This window comes from Myotis davidii, unplaced genomic scaffold (genome assembly GCF_000327345.1).
Source record: "Myotis davidii unplaced genomic scaffold, ASM32734v1 scaffold570, whole genome shotgun sequence".
Lineage (NCBI taxonomy): Eukaryota > Metazoa > Chordata > Mammalia > Chiroptera > Vespertilionidae > Myotis > Myotis davidii.
In genome coordinates, this window is record NW_006283631.1 from 2,523,946 (window position 1) to 2,529,555 (window position 5,610).

Genomic DNA, 5,610 nt, shown 5'->3' on the forward strand with positions numbered 1-5,610 from the left:
AAGGGCACCATAATAGAAATCTCTCAAGCTTGAATTAGGTTACTGATTAATGAGGATCCTGCAGGGAAGAGTGATAAGGGGGCTGAATGTTTATTAAAGAACTATTCATGCAAACTACCTGACTGATGGTGTTGCTGGCAAGACCCCTGAACACCCCCTGATAAGGCAGGACCTAAAGGGCTGCAGCCAGTAAGCACTTTAGATGCAGAAGCATCTGAAAAGAAAGCAATTAAAAATTTTCTTTGCATGGATTCCAGGAGGCCAACTCGAGTTATTTATCAAAAGAAAGATACTTTGGCAAATATGAAGAAATTAGACCTTTTGACAGACAATATAAAAGAAGGGTCTTTTATTGAGGGTTCACCTACAACCCTGTGATGCATCCGTGATGCAGGGACACCGGGTAATCTGAAGCAAGCCCATCGATGCTTGGAGTTAGCGAGAGCATGTGGAGGGCAGAGCTCCTCCATTCCTTTTCTGAGTCACATACATATGATGTAAATATAGAAGTATATATTTTTCTCCTTTCTTTCTCAAAATTCCTCCCTCTTTAAGGGAGGGGAGAAAAACTCCAGTTTTTATAAGAAACACTTAAGATTCTTTCCATCTTCAATTAGTGAGTTGTTTCCAAGTAATATAAGTGGTTCTAGGCCCTGAGTGTGCAACAATGACTTGAAACAACCCTTGCTCCTGAGAGAAACTTGAAGCACACATGAAACAAAGAATTACAGATTAGTGTAGGAAACGTTGTGCATCAGTGGAAAACGATGCATTATCTAATCCACCACATCTTTTGGGCCCAGCACACCCTCTGAGTTATCTGACCTAGCTGTTCACTGCCTTTGAGCTATTTTACAACTCTGTAAATCATAGATAGCTGATAACAATGCAATATAATCTTTGCCATATGCAAAGTCTGTCCTGGCCAGTAGAGAGGTTTAATTGACTTCTCTCTTCGCTATGAAAGGAGCCATTTTTACTTCTATTTGGACATTCACTCAACATTCCTATAAATGTATGTTTTCTGACTTCTCTGAGTTAGTGTAACACCTTTGCTGGTTTCTCATTAATGAGTTAATAGAATCTTTAACAGGTGTTCATTTGTAGGTTGATACACGAGGATTATTTTATCCTTTTCAAAACTTTCTTTGAAAAGTAGATTTCCCTTCAAGCTGAGAAGGGGTAGCAATACTCCCTCTGGCTCCAAACACATTAGACTTGTGTAATTTCTTTTTTAATTGCAGATACAGAGCCAACCTCAAAACTTGGCTGCCACAAACAAAGAAGGAACAAGTAGCCATAGCTATGAGCCAGAGTTGAAATCCTGCAACTCTCAGGGAAACTGGGTCAGGGCATGCCTCACAGGTGCATTTTTATGTTTGTGCATGCCCAGTACCTGGTACAAAGGTGGAAAGGGTCTCTTCCATAGAGCTTGGAGCTGGAAAGAAGTTATAATACTGTGAATGATTTCCAGCAGCCTGCCCTTGGCCACATGGAGAAATTGAGTCATCACTGACAGGTGGGGACCTAAAACCTATACTAGATAGGTGAGATGTCTGATTCGGAGACATTTTTTTTTAATTAAAAACTTAAATCCAAGAAAAAAACTTACAAATCATACAAAGCCAGTAAATCCTGTGAGGACCCTCAGAGAAAGATTTTAGAATAGTTCAAGCAAGATATGTTGCGGGTTAACTAGGGCAATGGCAGTGAGGATCTAGAGAAGGTGAGATGAAGCCAAGAGATCTTGAGGAAGCCAAACAGCAAAGGCTAGGTCCAGAACAAATCAGGGACAGAGGGGGAATTGTCTATAATAATTCCTGAGTTTCTGACACCATTAACAGGTGCCATTTATAAGAATGGAGAGCGAGAGCGAGAGCAAGAGAGGGGGGGGGGACAGGTTGGGGTAGAGGTAGAATGATGATAGGTTTTGTTGTTTCGGGCATGTCAAGTTTAAGGCCTAGCTATTTATGTTTAGAAAGCAGGTTTGCAATTTAAGGGATGATCCAGGATAGAAACAGAAAGTTGGGGATCAGCAGGTAGTAATGGGAAGGATGGGACTTCCCAAAGAGTGTGTCAAGTGAGAATTAAAAAGGAGCAAAGGTGGCTCTGAGGAACATGAACATGTAAGGAATGAGTTAAAGAAGGGAGGCTACCAGAGTAGATTGAAAAACCACAGAATATGGGATCACAGAAGCCAAGTTAGGACTTTCCAATAAGAAGCCAAAAATGATCAAGAAGATGAGAATTGAAAACTACCTACTGGTCTTCACAAGGAGGAAGGGGATTATGCTGACAGCAAGGCTCGCTCCTCTGGTCTATTCATGTATTGAGGTAAATGCCCGATTTCTGTGGTTGAGGCATAAATTCCTGTTTCCAGAGGCCCCTGCCACTAATCTTGACTTATTTCTCCCTAAGAAACTAAGATTTCCTAAGAAACCTATCTGTAAGAAGCTTCTAATACTCTAAGAAATCCCTCTTATACACACACATACCGACATACAATGAAATATTACACAGCAATAAAAAAAGAATGAAATCTTCCATTTGAAACAACATAGATAGATATAGAAGGGTATTATGCTAAGTGAAAAAAGTCAGGCAGAGAAAAACAAATATCATATGGTTTCACTTATATGTGAAATCTGAAACAAAATGAAACAAAGCAAATAGACTCATAGAAACAGAGACCAAAGGGATGGTTACCAGAAGGGAGGGGGTGGGGGAAGGGTGTAAAGGGGAAAGGGAGTAGAGTCAATAATATTGTGATAAATTTATATGCTGACATGTGATTACTAGAATTTGTGGAGTGATTACATTGTAAGGTATAAAAATGTTAAACCACTCTATTGTATATCTGAAACTAATATAACCGATATATATGTAAATAAAATTTTTTAATAAAAATAAAAAATCCCTCTTAAAGACTGAAACTTGGGCAGGTGATTTGTCAGCATTCATTCTTTTATCCATTCAACAAATATTTATAAAGTGCCTGCTCTTATGAAGAATTCTACCAGGCAGTGGGATGTAAGAATCAGTGAGACCTAATTTTTAGTGGAAGGATTTTAAACTGAGGGGGGAAATAAGATAAATAGTTACAGTCTAGGAGTCCATGTGCAAAGACCTATGGGAGGACTCCTGTGATAGCCTGGAAATGGAGTCAGAAAGTGTTCCCAAGAGGAACCGATTTCATGAACTGCATTTAAAAAAATAATAGCTAACATTTAGGTAGTGCTTATCAGGAGTCGGGTTCCATTGTAAATACTACACATTTAACTCATTTCATCTTCATAACAATCCCATAGGGTAAGCATTATCATGACCCACATCTTACAGGTGGAAATGGGATACAGAGGTTGACTTTCCCAGGATTACACAGCTAGAAAGTAGTAATGCTGAGATTGAGTACTCTGCCTCCAAAATCAATGCTTAAACCTGCTATACTACACTGCCTTTTATTTTTTATTAGTATTTTTAATCCTCATCCAAGGATATTTTTCCATTGATTTTTAGAAAGAGTGGAAGAGAATGGTAAAGACAGAGAGAAATATCGATGTGAGAGAAATGCATCTATTGGTTGCCTCCTACAGGAGCCCTAACCAGGGCCCAGGCCAGGGAGGAGCCTGCAACTAAGATACGTGCCCTTGACCAGAATCAAACCCAGGACCCAGTACACAGGCTGATGCTTTATCCATTGAGCCAAATCAGCTAGGGCACTACATTGCCTTTTAAAAGACAGTTTAAAAGTCATGCAGTGGATGAAATGGGCATGCTTATTCATAATCTAAGGAAGCGAATGCACTAATACAAAGAAACATGGAGGAACAGGCAAAGCTATGCTGGGTTTCACTCACAACTACCCTGGGGGTGGGGGGAATTCTCTCATGGCTTATGTCATCCCACTTTTATCTTCTGTCTAATTCAGACAGTTAGACACATTCTACTGAGCTCGGGCTGCCTTTCCCCACAGAACCCATCACAAGAACTCCTCTGCTCCTTCAGCACCTTTTGTTGTCTTCCCTTCCACTCTGCCTGCTTTGACTCCAGCTCTGGCAATTTTCAATTCCACTCTAAAACCTCTCTTCTGTCTGGATTGTGTCACCACTCTGGCATGCCTTCTAAAACTGTGAAGCAAAGAAATAGAAACTCGATGATCCACATCAGTGCTTTCCTTCTAAACTACTCATGGCAAGTCCAACCAATGAAAAGAATTGCAATTTGTTACCATTTAAATAGACTCATAATCTCCCTTCATTATTCAATGGTTATGCAATACTTATAACTCAAAATTGACAGGAAGGCTGCCAACTGCCATTCTTTTTTTAAAAATATATATATATTTATTTATTGATTTCAGAGAGGAAAGGAGAATGAGAGAGAGACAGAAACATCAATGATGAGAGAGAATCATTGATTGGCTGCTTCCTGCACACCCCGCACTGGGGATCGAGCCTGCAACCCAGGCACGTGCCCTTGGTCGGAATCGAACCCGGGACCTTTCAGTCTGCAGGCTGACACTCTATCCACTGAGCCAAGCCGGCCAAGGCTGCCATTCTTATTAATAGGTGATCTTTAATCTCAACTTATTTATAACAGTGATTTTCAATCTATTTCATCTCAGGGTACAGATAAACTAATTACTAAAATTCTGTGGCACACCCAAAAATATATATTTTGTGATCTGACAAAAAATAGGTATAATTTTGATTCATTCACACTGGACAGCTATTGTTGTGTTAGCTGTCATTTTTGTATTTGACAGTCTAAGGGAAAAGGGGACAGTGCCCCTGACTAAATAGTCAGGTATGGCATGTTTTAAAAATTCTTGTGGCACACTAGCTGAAAATCACTCGTTTAGGACTCTAAACAATATTTTAGATTCTAAACTTTGTTCTGTGTGGGAACAACTTACCCCTCATCTAAAGGATGACCAATGGGAACACTTTGGAAAGTGGAAGGGAGCTCCATTAACTATGATGCTGGGCAACAGTCTTAAACAGGAAGTGTCCTGGGCAAACCAGGACCTGTGGTCATCTAATTATCCACATGACCTCCATCTGTGCTATAACACCCAGATAATCTACACTAACAATAGAGAAAAACGGTAATTGGCGCTACCCTTTTCATTGGCTAATCAGGGCTATATGCAAATTAACTGCCAACTAAGATTGGCAGTTAACTGCCAACAAGATGGCGGTTAACTGCCAACAAGATGGCGGTTAATTTGCATATGTAGGCACAATGCAGGGAGGCAGAAGCCCCCTGCCACTGACAGTGATGGAAACTCAGGGGGGAGCTAAGAGCTGGTGGGCAGGGCAAAGGTGGCCTTGGGGCCTCCTTTGCCCTGCCCCCCAGCCATGATCAGAGAATCAGGTGCTTTTGCCGCCCTGGCCAGTGATAGCAGGGAGTAGGGGTGGAGCCAGCGATGGGAGTTGGGCACGGTCAAAGCTGGCAGTCCAGGAGCTAGGGGTCCCTTGCCTGGGCCTAAAGTGGAGCCCACGATCACGGGGCTGCTGCAGCTGCGGGTCCTCGCTGCCCAGGCCAGACGTCTCAGTCAGAGGCGTTAAGCCTGGGCAGGGGCAGAGCGGGAGATCGCGGGGAGCCGGG

General features: G+C 41.7%; 1 protein-coding gene across 1 annotated transcript in view; it reads right to left on the reverse strand.

The window, feature by feature from the left end:
• IQCJ (IQ motif containing J) overlaps positions 1-5,610 on the reverse strand; it is a 162,530-nt gene that overhangs the window by 48,969 nt on the left and 107,951 nt on the right. The window lies entirely within an intron of this gene.